The 18540-nt window shown below is 38.4% G+C and overlaps 1 non-coding gene across 1 annotated transcript; it reads left to right on the top strand.

Annotated features, from left to right (window-relative positions):
* Positions 1-18076: 18076 nt before the first annotated feature.
* On the top strand, positions 18077-18183 carry LOC141625512 (small nucleolar RNA R71). Its single transcript, XR_012535289.1, has one exon. It is a non-coding gene; the product is annotated as a small nucleolar RNA R71 (small nucleolar RNA).
* The last annotated feature ends 357 nt before the right edge of the window (positions 18184-18540 follow it).

The following is an 18540-nucleotide window of genomic DNA, read 5'->3' as shown; positions in this document are numbered from 1 at the left end:
TAGTTACGAATTAACATCTTAATTCGTTTAAGCTAGCATTATATACATTAATTAAATATAACAGTTTATATTCAATTTACGAATTAACAATTAATTCGTCTCAGCTGATATTATTTAATTGTATTAAATAATCGACTCATCATCACATTAACTAACCTTTTAGTCAAATACATAGACTAACCTTTTAGTCATATAAGGCATCAATGTGATTATATTCTCATACAATCACATCTCTCAAACACATCCTTTAGGTGTGACTTTTAGGGACCAGTTGATCACCGCCATCAGTATGATAATAACGTCAAACTTCTAGCAAGCCAACCGTTATTAGTAAACGTTAATCAACTGATAAAATACTAAGTATACCCAGTGAACCTATAAGAGATTTATACACGTTATCACACTATTTGTGGAGGACACTAGCTCCAACAATCTCCTACTTGTCCTCACAAGTGTATGTGCGATAACCGATTCTCATATCCATAATTTCTCCCACTCAATGTAAAACAATTTGCAAAATCCGTATTCACAAAGGTCGTATTTTACAAGTGATCAATATCAAGAGTGGTTTTCCTGACTAGAGAGTAACTTAACTGACAAACGAATCATCATTCGAGCATGGCCATGCATTTCAGTTACAACTCCTCGAGTGGCCCTGAGAAATGACTAAACCTGATAAAGGTTGGATATTTTCTTCAACTCAAATCCTGCAGATACAAGCACAAGATGAAATGACCCAAAAAATCGCTTAGCCTCCTGTTACGGTCGACCATGAGAAAGAAACCAAAGTCACCCAAAAACTGCCTTAATCTCAAGAGACAATCGATAGTCAAAAGAATCGACTCTAGGAACACAATGGACGTCCAATCCACGACCTGGCACCGAATGTTATTAAACATTTAGGACTCCATTACGTTGTCACAATGTCCTACGAGGTATCGTTATAACTCGCATCTGTGATCGATCAGCTAACCGTTTGACTTATGGCTCGTTGAACCCACCATCAATCAACTTCACAATATAATAGCCAGAGTTATCAGCTCATGTAGGCGATTACGAACCAAAACAAATATATTGTAATTCAGTTCACTTTGTGGCGTTCAATGTTTTCGTACAATCCACATGAAAAACAAAATATGAAAAACGATGAAGTTATAAATAGCATATGAAAAAGAAAAAGTATCGAATCCATAAGCAATTAGTACAACTCAGGAACACGTTTAATTTCCATGGAAATAACGTGCCCTTCATGCTTATCATATTTCAATGGTTTAGTGAGAGGATCCGTGATGTTGTCATCCGAAGCAATCTTGTCAATCACTATCTCCTCTTGCTCCACGTAATCACGGACCAGGTGAGCCTTCCGATGTACATGTCTAGACTTGTTGCTAGACTTAGGCTCCTTGGCCTGGAAGATGGCACCTCTATTGTCACAATAGATGGTGATTGGGTCATTCGAACTAGGAACTATGGTTAGTCCTTGTAAGAATTGACGCATCCATATAGCTTCCTTTGCTGCTTCTGAAGCGACATAGTACTTGGATTCAGTAGTAGAATCTGCTACAACTTCCTGTTTGGAACTTTTCCAGCTGACCGCAGCACCATTAAGAGTAAAGACGAATCTAGACTGAGATTTCGAATCATCTCGATCCGTTTGGAATGTGACACCCTCATTTATCGCGGAAAAGTAAACACGTAATTCTAGAATAAAGCTGCATGGATATGTTTGTAATAGGTTCAGTTGGGTAAAAACCTGTAATTTTTAAAACCGAAAACGAAACCTGAACCTGTTATAAAAATATCCAAATGGGAAGGTGTCAAACATGCAAGGTCCAAAATAAATCTCATGAATGAAACATCGCTAAAGTCGCGAAACAAAGTTATACAAACCAAATATGAGAAAGGGAGACATATGTCCCTAAAACGTATATGACATAAAAAGTATTTAAGGGTCACAATATAAAAAAAAGCCAATATAGGTCCCAAGGTTACTTTGCTCGCTAGCTCGTCCATGAACCCCATATATGCATCACCTACCTGTCGATCGCATTTTATACAAATACGAAAGCCACAGTCAGTGGGGAGTAACTCCGAGTTCTCCCAGCCACGAAATGTCATAATTAATATAACATGTAAACATAAGAATATGAATACGAATCACACATAGCCTTAGCATATAGATGCTAGACAATCGTGCTTATCATGTGAACAACAATATAACAACACATAGTCCTAGCATGCGAATACTAAACCGACTCAAGCTACACTATCATGTGAGTCAAATAACACACGGGAATCCAAACTCTATCAACCATAGCCGGCTTGCATCTCACCTTCTATGATTCATAGAATCATCAAACTAGAAAGGGCAATATATCTAGAGACAGGCATAAGTTCCTAGTACAGTCAATAGTCACTTTGTAACTCGAGTCTATACCACGAGGTAGGGAAGCTAGTTTTTTGGCTCAGAGGTTACATTTAAAACATGGCCAAGATACGACTCAACCCTAATCCTAGACTGCGCAGACCTAGAGAAATGCGGATAAAACCACCGCACCCCAGACTCATGATAAAACCACATGAGTACCCTAAGGAGTCCACCAACGGGTTGGCTAGTACTTAAGCTGACCATCTACTCACAAAATAGGCGAAAGTCATGCCCCACTTGATATAAACCCACCAAGCCAGGAACACAAAGGCTATTAAGCCGTGAACATACACTCAAAAGACTATAATGACCTATCTATGACAATAACTGAAAATACTCACTTAAGACCTCGTCCCATGTGAATACTTTAGCCAACTTAACAATAAAAGGGCAAAAAGTCCAAACTTGTAAATATAAATGATCACAAGCTAGCATATGGAAGGCTACGCAAAAGCATATTCAGCTGATAATCCAACAAAATCTCCAATATCAATAATAATCCAAATTCCAGCTAACCGTTAATCTCATAATTCATGAGAACAAGCTAAAATGGCAACAAGACAAGAAGACTCAAGTATAAGGCAACCAATTCATCCAACAACCAACATGTGAAATGATAGTCACAAATATTAAGGCATCAACGTAAAACATCCATTAACAACCAATCTCACCTCAAAGACAAACCCTCGACCCGAGTCCCGCGACGGGTCATCGGTCAAATCGAGGCTGACCGGTTTAAACCTAGTTTGACCAAACTCGTTCGGTCAATCTGGCCCAGCTCAGAGTCTTGGCCTACTTTGGACCAAATTACAAAATGTATCACAATGTCATTCTCATGCTATTTCCAATTTCTATCATGTGAAAAACGAAAGTAACACATTATCAATCACCTAAACACTTAACAAACACCAAACACAACATCAATGTGACATTAAATCGTCGAGTAACTCATAATAGTTACCTTAAGCTAGCAAAGAGACAAGAAATAACTTGAGAACGCTTCTAAAACCCAAAATTACTCTTCATCTTCAACCACATATGAGTCACCTAAAATAATTATGTGAAAGGACGATATTAACGAATGATTGTTATATAAAATATGAGACGAAAATTAATTTAATTATATTTTAAATAAACCGAGTTAGCGCCAAAACAATTTATAAACACAACTAGCCCAAAGTTACCAAATATAGATAGCCCTTTTATCAAAATTAAATGAGTCCAATAAACTAAATATGTGAAGGAGCAATATTAATGATTTACGTTATATGAAATACGAGGCGGGATTTAAGTCATTCAAAAGAATCACATTTGTGCCAAAATAAACCCAACCCACGACTCAAAGTGGCCATTTGGATAGCCCTTACACGAACTCAGACAACCAGCCACCACCACAGTGCGGGACAGCCAGTTTTGGGTTCTCAAAAACCTGATCCAAGCATTCATTTTAGCCATCTAAAGCAGCCTATTCGAGTACCATCTAGCAGACCCAAAACAATCCCTACATGTCAGTATACACCGTCTCAACTATAAAAGACAACAATTAACACCCAAAACAATCCTTACATGTCAACATACCCCGACTTAAATATACCACTTACTAGCTAGCATCCCAAATGATCCCTACACAGTCGGATACACCGTCTCAATCATCTCCACATATCAGGATACACCGTCTCAACTATACAACTGACTAATTAACATCCATAAGGATCCCTATATATAATTATACACCGTCTCAATTATAAAACAGACTAACCAGCATTCGAAATAAACATATTTTACAAGTAATATCGAGTAACCCATCATCGTTACCTTTTTCCGATCGAATTAGTCCTTGATGACTAACAAATCTTATACAAGACCGTCTATCTTAGCATCTACAACCGTCTTATAACAAATAAAGCTGAAAGTATAAATTGCGTTTGTAAAAATACATGACGAAAATGAATTTTACTTAGAACGGATTGACAGAACGATGAAAGCGAAAGACTATGGAACGAAAATCATTGATAACGAATGACAAACGGAGTGACAGAATCAATTTAAAATTAAAAAAAAATGAAACAGAACGAAAAAGAAGAAAAAGTAAGGAAGAAGAAGGAATGATACGTGAGAAATGAGGGAGCATCTAGCTAGCTAGCTATTTATTATACGTACGTTTCTTCGTCGTTAAGAAACTTCGATAGTTATTAAAACCGTTTCGAGTTAAATTTAACCGGTTTAAGAAAGAGTCTCATAAATGAAACGGAATCAATAATAAATAAGTTTAAAGAATGAAAAATAAAATAAACTCATATAGTTAACGGAAATAATAAGAAATCGGCTTGAAACGGAATTATTAGCGATTTTACTAAATTAGCGGATTTTAACGAAATTTGTTCATTTAGCAAAATAAATTCAAAATGGTTAACTCGATGACTTTTTCCCGGGTCCGACTTGAGTCCACTAAGGACTGAATTTAAAAAAAAAAGACTCGTAAAAGATACTGAAATAGTTAAATGACATAATTAAATCCAAAATATCAATTAAAAATAATTTTATCCTACTTAATAAAATACGGGGTGTTACATGGAAGCTAGCATCTGCGTAACCGATTTCACATAGCTTAGTATCTCCTCCATATGTCAATGCCAATCCTTTGTTCTCCGTAGGTACTTAAGGATGTGTTTAACAGCCATCCAGTGTGTTTCACCTGGATTGCCTTGGTACCGACTCGTCATACTCAATGCATATGCCACGTTTGGACGTGTGCATATCATGACATACATGATTGATCCTATAGCTGATGCATAAGGAACGCGACTCATGCGTTCAACCCCTTCAGGTGTCTTAGGTGACTGAGACTTGCTCAAATGCATCCCAGAAGTCATTGGAAGGTTCCCCTTCTTGGAGTTGGACATGCTGAACCTTTCAAGAATATTATCTAAATAAGACTCCTAACTCAGTGATAACATCCGTCGTGATCTATCTCGATAGATACGGATTCCCAATATGCGTTGTGCCTCACCCAGATCTTTCATCTGAAATTTGTTCTTCAACCATCCTTTTACCGAAGATAAGAGAGGAATGTCATTCCCAATCAAGAGTATGTCATCGACATAGAATATCAAGAAAACAATCTTGCTTCCACTCGACTTGACATATAAGCATGGTTCCTCGACTGATCGAGTGAAACCATACTCTTTTATCACCTGGTCGAAACGATGATTCCAACTCCGAGAAGCTTGCTTAAGTCCATAAATGGAACGTTTAAGCTTGCACACTTTCTTAGGATTTACAGGATCTATGAAACCTTCGGGTTGCACCATGTACAATTCCTCCTCCAAATAACCGTTTAAGAAGGCGGTTTTCACATCCATCTGCTAAATTTCATAGTCATGAAAAGCTGCAATCGCTAAGATTATCCGAATGGAACGCAGCATAACTACGGGTGCAAAGATTTCATCATAATGCAATCCGTGCACTTGAGTGAAACCTTTTGCCACTAGTCGTGCCTTATAGGTATCTGGTTGCCCTTCTACAGAATGCTTTATTTTGTAAAGCCATTTGTACTGAAGAGGTTGTACCTTGTTAGGTAAATCAACAAGATCCCATACGTCATTCTCATATATGGAGTCCATCTCGGATCGCATGGCTTCAAGCCATAGCTTAGAGTCGGAACAGGTCATGGCACCTTTATAGGTAGCGGGTTCATTACTCTCTAGGAGCAAAACGTCATTTTCCTCGACCATACCAATGTATCTGTCTGGAGGATTAGAGACTCTACTCGACCTCCTAGGTTCCTGAGGAATATTAACCGTATCATTAGTTGAAGGAATATCTTCCTCCATCTGTTCCTCGGTTGTTGGTTCTTGAATCTTCGACAGCTCGAAGGTTCTATTACTTGAATTGTTCTCGAGAAATACTTTCTCTAAGAACTTTGCACTAGCCGCAACAAAAACTCGATGTTCGGTAGGCGAATAGAAGTTATGACCAAACATTCCTTTTGGATAACCAATAAAGTATGTCTTGACTGATCGCGGGCCGAGCTTATCCTCGTGTCTCCACTTGACATAAGCCTCGCAGCCCCAAACCCGAATAAAGGACAAGTTAGGGACCGTTCCCTTCCATATTTCATACGGAGTCTTGTCGACAGCTTTAGACGGACTTCGGTTAAGTATAAGAGCAGTTGACAAAAGGGCAAAGCCCCATAATGAATCAGGTACTACCGTGTGACTCATCATGGATCGAACCATATTAAGTAATGTTCGATTTCTCCGTTCAGACATACCATTTAATTGAGGAGTTCTAGTTGGAGTTAACTGTAAAACTATTCCACAGTCTTTAAGGTGTTTATCAAACTCATTTGAAAGATATTCGCCACCACGATCTGAACGGAGTCCTTTAACCTTTCTTCCCAGTTGGTTCTCAACCTTATTCTGGTATTCCTTGAATTTTTCACAAGACTCACTTTTATGCTTCATTAAGTAGACATATCCGTATCTACTCAAATCATCCGTGAAAGTGATAAAATATCTATAGCCGTCTCTTGTGGTGATTGATATAGGTCCACATACATCAGTATGTATGAGTCCTAATAGGTCATTAGCGCGCATTCCAACACCTTTGAAGGAAATTCGAGTCATTTTGCCGATAAGACATGATTCACACGTGCCAAATGATGAGAAATCAAATGTGGAGATAGTCCCACTCTCAATGAGTTTCTTTACACGTTTTTCATTTATATGTCCTATTCGACAATGCCATAGATAAGTTTGATCTTTGTCACCAACCTTTAATTTCTTATTATTCACATGTAATATATCTGTGGTTTGATCTAAGATATAAATTCCATTCATGGAAACTGCTTTGCCATAAACCATTTCATTAAAAGAGAAAATACAGCTATTGTCCTTTATTGAAAATGAAAAACCGTCTTACGGAAACAGAAATAATATTCTTAGATAAACTGGGTTCATAGTAAAAGTTATATAAATATAACTCAAAACCACTCGGGAGCTGGATTACGTATGTTCCCATTGAGACTACAGCAACTCTTGCTCTATTCCTGACTCGTAGGTCCACATCACCCTTTGCGAGGGGTGTGATGTTTTTTAGGCCCAACAAATGATTACACAGATGAGAACCACAACCAGTATCAAGTACCCAAGTTCCAAAACTTGCATGGTTAATCTCAATCATATGAATATAAGATGACATACCAACAGGAATGACGCGGCCTGCTTTTATGTCCTCACGGTACACGGGACAGTTCTTCCTCCAATGCCCAGTCTTGTGACAATGGTGGCACTCAACGTTACCGCCCTATCTCTTTTCCTTGCCTTGTGAGCCACTAGTCTCACCAGGCCTACTCTTACCGTTTTCTGACTTCTTAAATTTGGCTTTCCAACAGTTAGGTCGCCGTGAGCTTTGCCCTTACCCTTATTCTTGTTGGAAATCATGAGAACATCTTGCTTCATGCTCCCACTCAATTTCATATCCTTCTCGGTCTGTACGAGAAGTGAGTGTAGCTCATGAGGACTTTTCTTCATGTCATTCATGTAGTAATTTGCCCTGAAAAGGGCAAAACCATCATGAAGTGAATGAAGCATACGGTTAATGTCTATGCTCTCACTGATTTTGCAATCAAGTGCCTCCAGTTTCTCGACATTCTCAATCATTTCAAGAATGTGTGGGCTAACCGGTTGGCCCTTCTGGAGTTTCGCCTCAAAGAAGCGACAGGGATGCTCATAAGTAACGATTCTCGGTGCTTTTGAGAACTCATTAGTGAGCGTGGTGAAAATCTTGTTTGCACCTTGGACAATGAAGCGTCTTTGCAAATTGGTTTCCATTGCAAAAATGAGTACGTTCTTTATCGCACCCGCTTCCATGACGAAGTCACTATATGCAAGTGACTCGTTAGCTCTTGCATTGGGGCCTGGGTTTGGCGGTATTGGCTCAGTCAAGTATTTGAGCTTACCGTCAGCAATGGCAGCATTCCGTAATGATGCCTCCCAATCCGCAAAGTTGGACCCGTCATTCTTCAGTCGTGTGGACTGATTCATGTGGTCCATGAAAGTTTTGAGCCAGGACTCGCGTGCAAGTGTGGCACTTGGCATAGGGATATCATTATTTCCAGCCATTTGTTGTAAGCAGTATTATCAATATAAAACGAATTCTACACTGCGAAAAGAAGAAGAATATAATAAGCATACTCATCGTTATGATTTAAGTCTAATGCAAAAATGTTATAATGCGAAGACTCAAGCATTTATTCAATTGACCTCCCTCAAGAATTATATAAATGATCCCAAGACTCAATTATCTGTAAATTGATAAGCTAACCTCTTGGCTAATTCTACTTTTAGAATTCTTGGTTGATAAATTTCTGTAAATTTTATCTGTAGTCCATCATAATCTCGAGAAACTCTCCGGATTATAATGTTGAGGTAAAATAAGTCAACACAAACTACTTACATAACGTAGAAGGGGTCATATGGAGAGTAAGGTCCTATATGCCTACCGACGAAAAAGGGATTCATAGTTGTTTGACCTATAAAGACTAGTCTCAATTTTAGTTTTAGAGGAAGATCCCATCAACTTTACTTTAATACATTTTAAGTGAACTAATATCTAGCATGCGAGAATGAGTAAACTAAGATGATGGCTTAAAATAGTGTGGCATCTTTATGTCCATGATAACTAACATCCAAACTATATGAGTCAATTTTCATGCATATAAGTTGGTTTGGTTTAGGCGGAATATGATGCACTAACTATCATGCGAAGAAAAGCAACAAGAATGGAAAAACGTAAAACAAAAAATAAAGTCCTAGTGTGGCCTATCTACCAAAATGAACATAAATACAACTTTGGAATCCTTCCTAGGACCCGAGAAGCTTGTCTTGATGTTCCATCTTGGTCCATGTAGCGGGAGTGAGCAATCCAATCTCCATCTTTAGTCTTCTCAAAATTACAATTAAAAATTACAAAATAAACCTATCTACATTCTAATTTCAAAAACATAATACTAAAGAAAACCAAAGGAGATTCGAGATCTTAAAATTACATCAAGATTATGTTTCCATCATTACGAAAACCTAATCAACTAAGGCCACACTAGGTAATACAAAATTACAACCGATTGCAAAAATACGTAAATAAACCATTCAACAATTCATACAACTAAATAAAATGCATCAACTATAAATTAATCAGTCAAGACATAATTCCTTAATTATGTAGAGTAATTTATCCAAACCACCTATTTTAAAATGATCAAAAGTATGTGACAATTCCTCAATTACTCACAATAATTCCAATCTTAATACACATTAACTTGTAATATGAATTAATCTAACATTATTTTAAACCACTTTAAAATAATTGGGTATCTAAAATATTGTGAACTTTTTCACAACTAACAATCATACATTATAGATTTAATGTATAATAATTATTGGCCAAAACACAAAAAAAAACAATTTTTTTTTAAATGCTCTCAGCATTCCAAAAAAAAAACGAAAAAACATTTTTTTATTAAATGCTCTCGGCATTCCTAAAAAAAAAACGAAAAACATTTTTTTTTTTTTTTTTTTTTTATATTCGAAAACAACCCTTTTAATGTGAACAAATTTGTTTAATGTTGCTACTATAACAAGATTGGCATAATCATCAATGTTTAATTTAAACATAGATCCAAACTAGATGATTCAATTTAACCTCTTAAAATGAATATCTAAATTATGATTAAATCGATTATCTGAATATTTGATTCATCACAATTGATTTGAACATTATTAAATTTAATGAATCATGATTCTTAAACAACAATTTAACACCATGTATGCCAAAACTATATAGCAAAAACAAATGAACATCATCTATCAAAACAATTTCCATTTCCATTTCAATTTAATTCTTATTAAATCAAAACATCTACAAATTTATCATATTATCATCTTAACATGTTAAAACAACAATATCAATAAATCAAAATGGAAACAAGGCATCAAAAAAACAAAAAATATCTCGGCAAAAAAAATTGGTGCGGCCGAATTTTTTTTTTCTTTCAAATTTTTTTTTGTTTTAATACATTTATGAAAATCATATAAAATAATTTCGTGGCCTATGCTCTGATACCACTTGTGGGAATATCGGTATATCTCATCAGAAAATTCGGATTATAACGAAATTATGAAATATGAAATTACGAGTCATAAACGAAATTGCATAAACAAAAGAATAGAGATTAGAATTAACCTCCGGTCCTAGCAATTCGGTTTTAAGAACAAATATCGAGATCGATATTCTCCTAATCGTTGCACCCAAGATGCTCCGAGAAATGCCTTTTTCTTGCTAGAAAGAGAACCCTAATTACTGATAATTTTAGGGTAGGTTTTTTTAGGGTTTTTGATGAGACTGTTAGGTGAAAAATCAAGTGAGAAAAATAATCCTCCCTCTCTCCTAATATAACCGTCCAAAGAGAAAAGAAGGGAAGATATTTTTCTTCTTTTTTTTTTCTTCCTTAAACCGAGTAACCAACAACCAAAATATGGAGAAAATCTTCTTATTTTAGGTTGTTGTCAAATTGTATAATATGTGTATATTTATCAATTGTCATTTATGTCGTCACGTATTTAATAAGTCCACACACAACAGTTTGTAGTCGATTTATTAATACCGGTCTGTCATCATTTATTATGACAATTTCGTATAATATATACATTAACTATAAATATCGCATATTTATAATTTGCTAATTAAATATAACCGTTTACGTTTAATTACGAATTAACATCTTAATTCGTTTAAGCTAACATTATATACATTAATTAAATATAACAGTTTATATTCAATTTACGAATTAACAATTAACTCGTCTCAGCTGATATTATTTAATTGTATTAAATAATTGACTCATCATCACATTAACTAACCTTTTAGTCAAATACATGGACTAACCTTTTAGTCATATAAGGCATCAATGTGATTATATTTTCATACAATCACATCTCTCAAACACATCCTTTAGGTGTGACTTTTAGGGACCAGTTGATCACCGCCATCAGTATGATAATAACGTCAAACTTCTAGCAAGCCAACCGTTATTAGTAAACGTTAATCAACTGATAAAATACTAAGTATACCCTGTGAACCTATAAGAGATTTATACACGTTATCACACTAATTATGGAGGACACTAGCTCCAACACCTAGTACGGTCGACAAAGAAGCTGCGACATTACATGCTCAGCTACACGGTCCACATCTACTCCAAGATGGACCCAGTCAAATATATCTTCGAAAAACCTGTACTAAACGGAAGGCTGTCTAGGTGGACACTCATGCTGTCCGAGTTCGACCTCGAGTTTGTACCCTTCAAGGTTATCGAGGGAAGAGCAGTCGCCGATTTCCTAGCAGAGAATCCCGTCAACGAAGATCCAACGACCGATACATGGTCACTTCCTGAAAAGGACATCCTTTGTGCTGATTCCGACGCATGTGACCTATACTTTGACGGTGCATCTGACCTAAGAGGATTCAAGGTTGGAATCCTTCTAATATCACTGATACCCGTCGTGAGGTGTCAAAAATAAATTTATAATCTCCAACTATAACTATAGCTAGTGGCAGTCGGGTGGAACCACAGAGAGGCAGACGTAATTTCTAGTTGTTTAAATTCGGTCTAAGGTAATAATAAGGTGGGGGTTTGATTGAATTGGTCTATAGCTAATGAGCAATAAAATAAAGTAAACTAAGCAAACAGATGAAATCAAGTATAAAAGGGGTACTAGGATGGTCAGTTCGTCATAGCTTCGGCGGCAGCATACTAAACAGGTCTAAATCGAACACATGTGAGGCGGGAAAACAAGAGATCCTCTCGGTCCACTCTTAACAGATAGCATCTTTCGATCTCGCTATAAGTCTCTAATATCACTAATACTGACTCTCGTCCTGAAAAGTGACTAATAATCTAAACTTTACCTATCTTTCGATCTTAGCACAGTTTAGTCATTTTAATTGGTGATCTAACAACTTTCCCTATCTTTCGATCTAATGGGTCAGTCATAAATTAAGCATCTAACTGGTCGCATGCATTCGATTCGTTAAATACAACATTAAAATCAATTAAAACGAAAGGTAACCTCACGTGGTCAGTCGATCGACCAGGTATAGCAGTCGATCGACTGACACGCGATTTCAGTCCAAATTAATACTACGCCGCCTATGCTATAATTCCCCTACATCCTAGCACAATTAATTTAGCTACTCATGCTGAGGGTGATAACAAAAATAAAACTAGGGCATAAAAGTAGTGAATTCATAATTAAAGCGGTAAGATAAATAATTAACATGCAACAATAAAACGGTTTCGGGAACCTAACTAGCAATTCTATACTAATAACGAAATAAGAGTGAATCGAAATAAGGCAGAAGAATACCAAGATTGCAAAGGAATGATTAAGAATAAGAACGAAATTCCAATGCTAAAACAATATTCCGAACCCTAATAAAAACTGAATGTTACTGTGTAAAACTTAGATAAAAATCGGATCCCTAAAACTGGTGTTCTCAGTTACGTTATATAGCAAACATACGTAACACTTATTATCAAAACCTAAACTCAATGGGCTTCAAGTTCCTCGATCTTTTAATTCTCGTCTGGGATAGCGGCTTGGTCGATCGACTAAGCATGGCGGTCGATCGACTGCTCTTCAGTGTACAGTAGCTTCTGGAACCCGCAGGTTGGTCGATCGACTGATGGTAGTGGTCGATCGACTGCTTGAGCTGCTACTTGACTTCTATAATCTCGTGGATTTGTCTTTTGGGTTTTGAAATGCGCACCAAGCTCGTTCCTTAAGTGAATACTTCACGTCAATTGCAATGTAGGATAGTCGGGGACGGATTTAGCTCGATTTCCATTGAATTCTTCACATTTCTGCAATAAAGTACAAAAACACGAAAGTAGACGGAAATGGGGGAAATGGTAGCTTAAACTACACAAATAAGCTCTGAAATGCGTGTAAAATGGGATGTAAAACATCATATAAAAGACACGCATCAAACTTCCCCCAAACCAAACCCTTGCTTGTCCCCAAGCAAGGACTAGACTCGATCTAATGACCTAATGGAACGAGTTCAATCTCAGAGCGAATTGCAACATGTAAAGCCTAAACCAATTTAATGCAATAATTAACAATCAATTAGCAAATGAATCATGCAAACGAGTTATAAAGTCGTTAGAAATATTGTTGAACCGTCAACTGTAGAGACTTATCAAATTGGACTCTCGCGGGTCGCTCAAATCACTCATAAGCACAGGTGCATATATGTAAGATAGAAAGAATTCATTTGTAAAGACTCTCACCTAACTACGACCTATAAGAACAAGCCTGCAATCTAATATGAAAGCAATCTCTACAACCGTACATACGCATTCCAACCAACAAAAGACCATGACACATGCCGAGGTATATATGGGATAAGTGAGGTATGCGTAAGAAGCGGTAAAACATTTATGGAAAAGTGGAGGTACAGGTGATCAAGCTAGTACCCAAACGGAAACATATGGCAACATCCAACTTCTTGCTCATAATCAAACGAAACGGTGCTATAGCAAGCACAAATCTCACAATCTCCAGGTATAAAAGTAATCAACTAACTCCCCATAAGATATGAATAATACATGGGAGAAAAATCGCCTAAAGATAAGGATTTGAATTATGCAAATTTGATTTCTTTTCTTTCTCTCGAACCTCAGTCGATCGACCTATAATGCCAGTCGACCGACCGCTTCAACAGTACAGAACCTCTTTTTCTCTTTTTGAATCATTTTTTTCTTCTTTTTTTTTCAATTTTGATTCTTTCCTTTCCTTTCTTTTCATTCTCCCAACTAAATCTCAATAAGAGCATTTACCACCAAAAATGAAGTAACAATCCCAACAACTAAGACTACTAGCTTGACAAAGGACAGGCTAAATGTAGGATGTAGTAAATGGGACAAAAAGGATATTTTTGGCAGTGTGGAGTTCATGGGCAAAACGAATAAAGGGAAACCTCTACCACATGTGTCAACAAACCACAAACCGAATGCAATACAGGTATTAAGCAGATTAAGTTCATATTTATGCACATTGATGTAACATGTCTCATAAGGAGTACTACTCACAATCCTAGATAAACCGGTCATAGATGTCACCAGTTATAGGCTCTAAATCTCAGAAATATGATGTAGCTTGCCAAAAATCAAAGTCAAGTCTAAGGTCCAGCAAATAAGTTAACGAAAACTCGTAGATATGCATTTATGATTCTACTAATAACATGTTAATCAAGCAAGGCTTAGGCAAAACAGGTGCAAATGCAATGTCATCCTTGAAATACTACCGTTCCGACTCAACCTATATGCTAAAATAAACGTGCATTTTATTTAAATTTTTTGAAATTTTTCAATTTTTTTTTGGATTTTTGAATATAAGAATGAAATAAACAATGCAAAACAAGATGTAAACATGAATGCAAGCAAATGATATGCGACGCAAAACCCTTCCCCAAACCAAATCGCACAATGTCCCCATTGTGCAAAATCATGTAATGAAGAAAAGAGAAATGGGAATTTGCGAGAAAATAAGTAAATAAAAATGACGTGAAGTGGAACTCGGGAACTCACAAGACTTTGAGCGCAGCAAAGGAAACCTCCCCAAACCAGCGTGAGCTAGGAGGTTTCAGTAGCCAGCAGTGCTACCAATAAGCACCTGAAAGACAAAACAAAACCCACGCATAAAATCGAGAAGGACAATTATGGAGCGGTATTATGTGCATAATTGGGAAAAATAGAAGAAATAAATAAAATGACGGAAGATAAAGTGGAGTAGAAAACTCCCTCAATTCCGCAAATCGACCAAACATAGCAGGAGAGAGGTCGTAAACAGGTACAACAGTGCAGGTCGGTCGATCGACCACATAGCTCAGTCGATCGACCGAGGTAAAAGGAAAAGTAGCTCCTGGAACCTGCAGACCAGTCGATCGACTATATAGCCCAGTCGATCGACTGAAGATACTGCTGTTACTTCTTATTTCTTCGTGGTTGCTCAATTACTTGAGCTAAAGAGGTCTAAAAACCTGCAAATGCACAATAATACGCGCCCAAAATTGCGCAAAACCCAAAATAAAGTCTAAAGCGTATAAAATCCTAAGCAAGCAAAATAAAATGCGAAGTTTCGCGCACACAAAAGCAATAAAAAGTGTCTAACAAAAGCAAATAAAAAGTTTGGAAAACATATGATCAATTAGTAGTTGATCAAGAACGGCCACGGAATGGCCCACTTTGTCGGCTTCTGGCTACTAGAGGTAGCCTCAACGGTGCTTATCTTATCAGCTGCACCCTTCTTAGCTTCCACGTCCGTATGGCTCAACGGATCAACACTTTCATCATCTCCCCAGTCGATGACCTCTTCAGACTCGTCAGAATCCAAATCGGACTTTCTTGCCTTGACCGGTTAGTCGTCAACTTCCTCATCGGTGGCATAGCTAAGGCAACCAAGACCTCCTCGTGAAACGATTGGCTTCCTTGCAACTAGATTGACTTGCAGCTCTTCCTTCCCCAAACCAGCTCCTGCAATATCAGAAATAGACAAATCTTCCTCTAATTTGCTCCCAATCTGGGGCGGAGGGGTTACAACAGGAATAGAGATCGGCATATCAGGAAGCACAAAGTACGATTTCTTGTCAGAAACCGTATTACAAGTCACAGGCCACATGGGGCCGTTCTTCTTAGCAGGTTGGGCAAAGACAATAGAATGCTTGCCTACTTTAAAAGTCAAGGTTCCTAGACCAACATCTGTGACTGCACCAGCAGTGTGCAGAAATGGCCTACCCAAAATAATGGGAATATGGGCATCCTCAGGCATGTCAAGTACAACGAAGTCAACGGGGAAGAAAAACTTCCCGATTTGGACGGGGATGTCCTCTAAGACTCCTATTGGCTGGACCGCAGATCGGTCAACCATCTGTACTGTCATATCTGTCACTGCGAACCTAGTCAATTTGAGCTTTCTAGCTAGACTCAAAGGCATGACGCTTATACTAGCTCCTAAGTCACATAATGCCTTCTCAATAGAGAAGGTACCTATATTGCAAGGAACAGAAAAGCTACCCGGGTCAGCTAGTTTATGGGGCGCAGTGTGAGACAGATAAGAACAAGTTTCCTCAGTCAGTACGACAGTATGCACATTTTCAAGTGACTTTTTCTTAGACAAGAGTTGTTTCATGAATTTAGTATAGGCAGGCACTTGATTAACTAACTCAAGGAAGGGTACTTGTACATTCAAGCTACGAATAACTTTTTCAAATTTATTGAAAGATACATGTTCCTTCGTCGGCACTAGTCTTTCCGGATATGGGGCTGTAAGAAGTAGCTTAGCCCTCTCCTCTAAATCGCGCATGCCGGTATCCGTGGACTTAGGCTGTAAGTCCACTACTTTCTCCTTGTTGAAGCTTGAACCCTCTTCAGACCGTCTCAAATGTGAACCATTGATCGACATCGGGTCGTGCTTCGGAGCTGGGACTGACCCATCAGCACTCGGGTCTTTCCCCAATATTTTCGGGACTGTCGTGCCCCGAAACAAATGATCCCTCAAGTTGTCAGGCATCGGAGGACGAAAAATCTCACTATCGGCCCGATCTCGCCGATCGACCGGTGATGTCGGTCGATCGACTTAGATGAACATGACCAAGCTTCAGAACCCGCACTTCGGGCGATCGACGGGTATATCGATCGATCGACTGATATACCTGGTAGACGCCTTTTTCTTTCCTTTGCTCGTTCCAGCTTTGTTTTGACTCGGTTTTGCCTCATCTTTCGCCGTGGCATCCTCGACCATAGGAGGCCCCTCCAGGGTAGACCCACTCCTCAAAGTTATGGCGTTTAGGGTCTCTATCTGGTCTCTTTCTGGTCACTTTGAGTCGGTAAGTGTCCCGGAGCTCGAGTGGTACTCTTACTAGCCAATTGAGCAATTTGGCTCTCTAGCATATTCATCCCGGCCTCTCTAGCTTGGGACTCCTTCAGCAATATGTTCTTCAACTCGGTGAACTCGGAATTTTGGAATTGTTGCTGCTGCTGAGGAATATACGGAGGTTTTTGATATGGTTGTTTATGAGGGGGCACATAGGCTTGCTGCTGCTGCTGTTGTGGAGGTTGAGTCGGATTCAGGACATTCTGGCTACTCCACCTCAAGTTGGGGTGGACATTCGGCTCATAGTACGTGTTTGTCTGCCTATAGTGTTGAAAGGCAGCACAAGACTCAAAGGGGACAGAACAATTCTCTGAGACATGCCCCTCAGCTCCACATCTTCTACAGACGAAAGGACCGTTTGAAACAGCATTAACATGGTACATCCCACCTTTAGAAGCTTCTCCCAATTCATATTTGTCAAACCTTGCAGTGAGAGCTTCTAGTGCAGCAACAGAGGAAGATTCAGCAGCTCTCCTCTGGTTTCCTCTCGAATTCCCATATTCAGCCTTATGAGTGGCCAAATCATCGATGATCTTCCACCCCTTGGTCTCTCCCATGTTCTCAAAGAAATCGGCCATTGGTCGCAGATCCAAAATAGCCCTCGATCGTCATACACCCATTATAGAACTGATTGCAAAGACTCCATTTTTCGAACCCATGGTGCGGTATGGTTCGCACCAGTTTCTTGAAACGGACCCATGCTTCATGAAAGTTCTCATCAGGCCCCTGTTTAAAGCTCGTGATCTGAGCTCTAATGGCATTCGTCTCCGAGGCAGAGAAGTACTTTTTGTAAAATGCCAGGGCTAAGGAATTCCAGTCGGTGATCCCATGGGTGGCTCGGTTCAGATCTCTATACCACTCCCTTGCAGCATCACGAAGGGAGAAAATGAACATGGTCTCCTTGATCTGGTCTTGGGTCACACCGGCCGGCGGGGGTATAGAGCAACAATAATCAATAAAAATCTCCATGTGCTTGGCTGCATCTTCATTTGCAGCTCCCCCGAACTGGTTTCTCTCAACCAGATTAATATAGGAAGGCTTTGGCTCGAATTTTCTCGCCTCCCCAGGTAGTTCGAATCCTTTGTAGCGATTCGCAGCTGTAGGCTCTGAGTGACT

Source organism: Silene latifolia, chromosome X (assembly GCF_048544455.1).
Source record: "Silene latifolia isolate original U9 population chromosome X, ASM4854445v1, whole genome shotgun sequence".
NCBI classification, from domain to species: Eukaryota; Viridiplantae; Streptophyta; class Magnoliopsida; order Caryophyllales; family Caryophyllaceae; genus Silene; species Silene latifolia.
The sequence above is the reverse complement of the archived record's forward strand: the minus strand, read 5'-3'. Positions and strand labels throughout refer to the sequence as shown.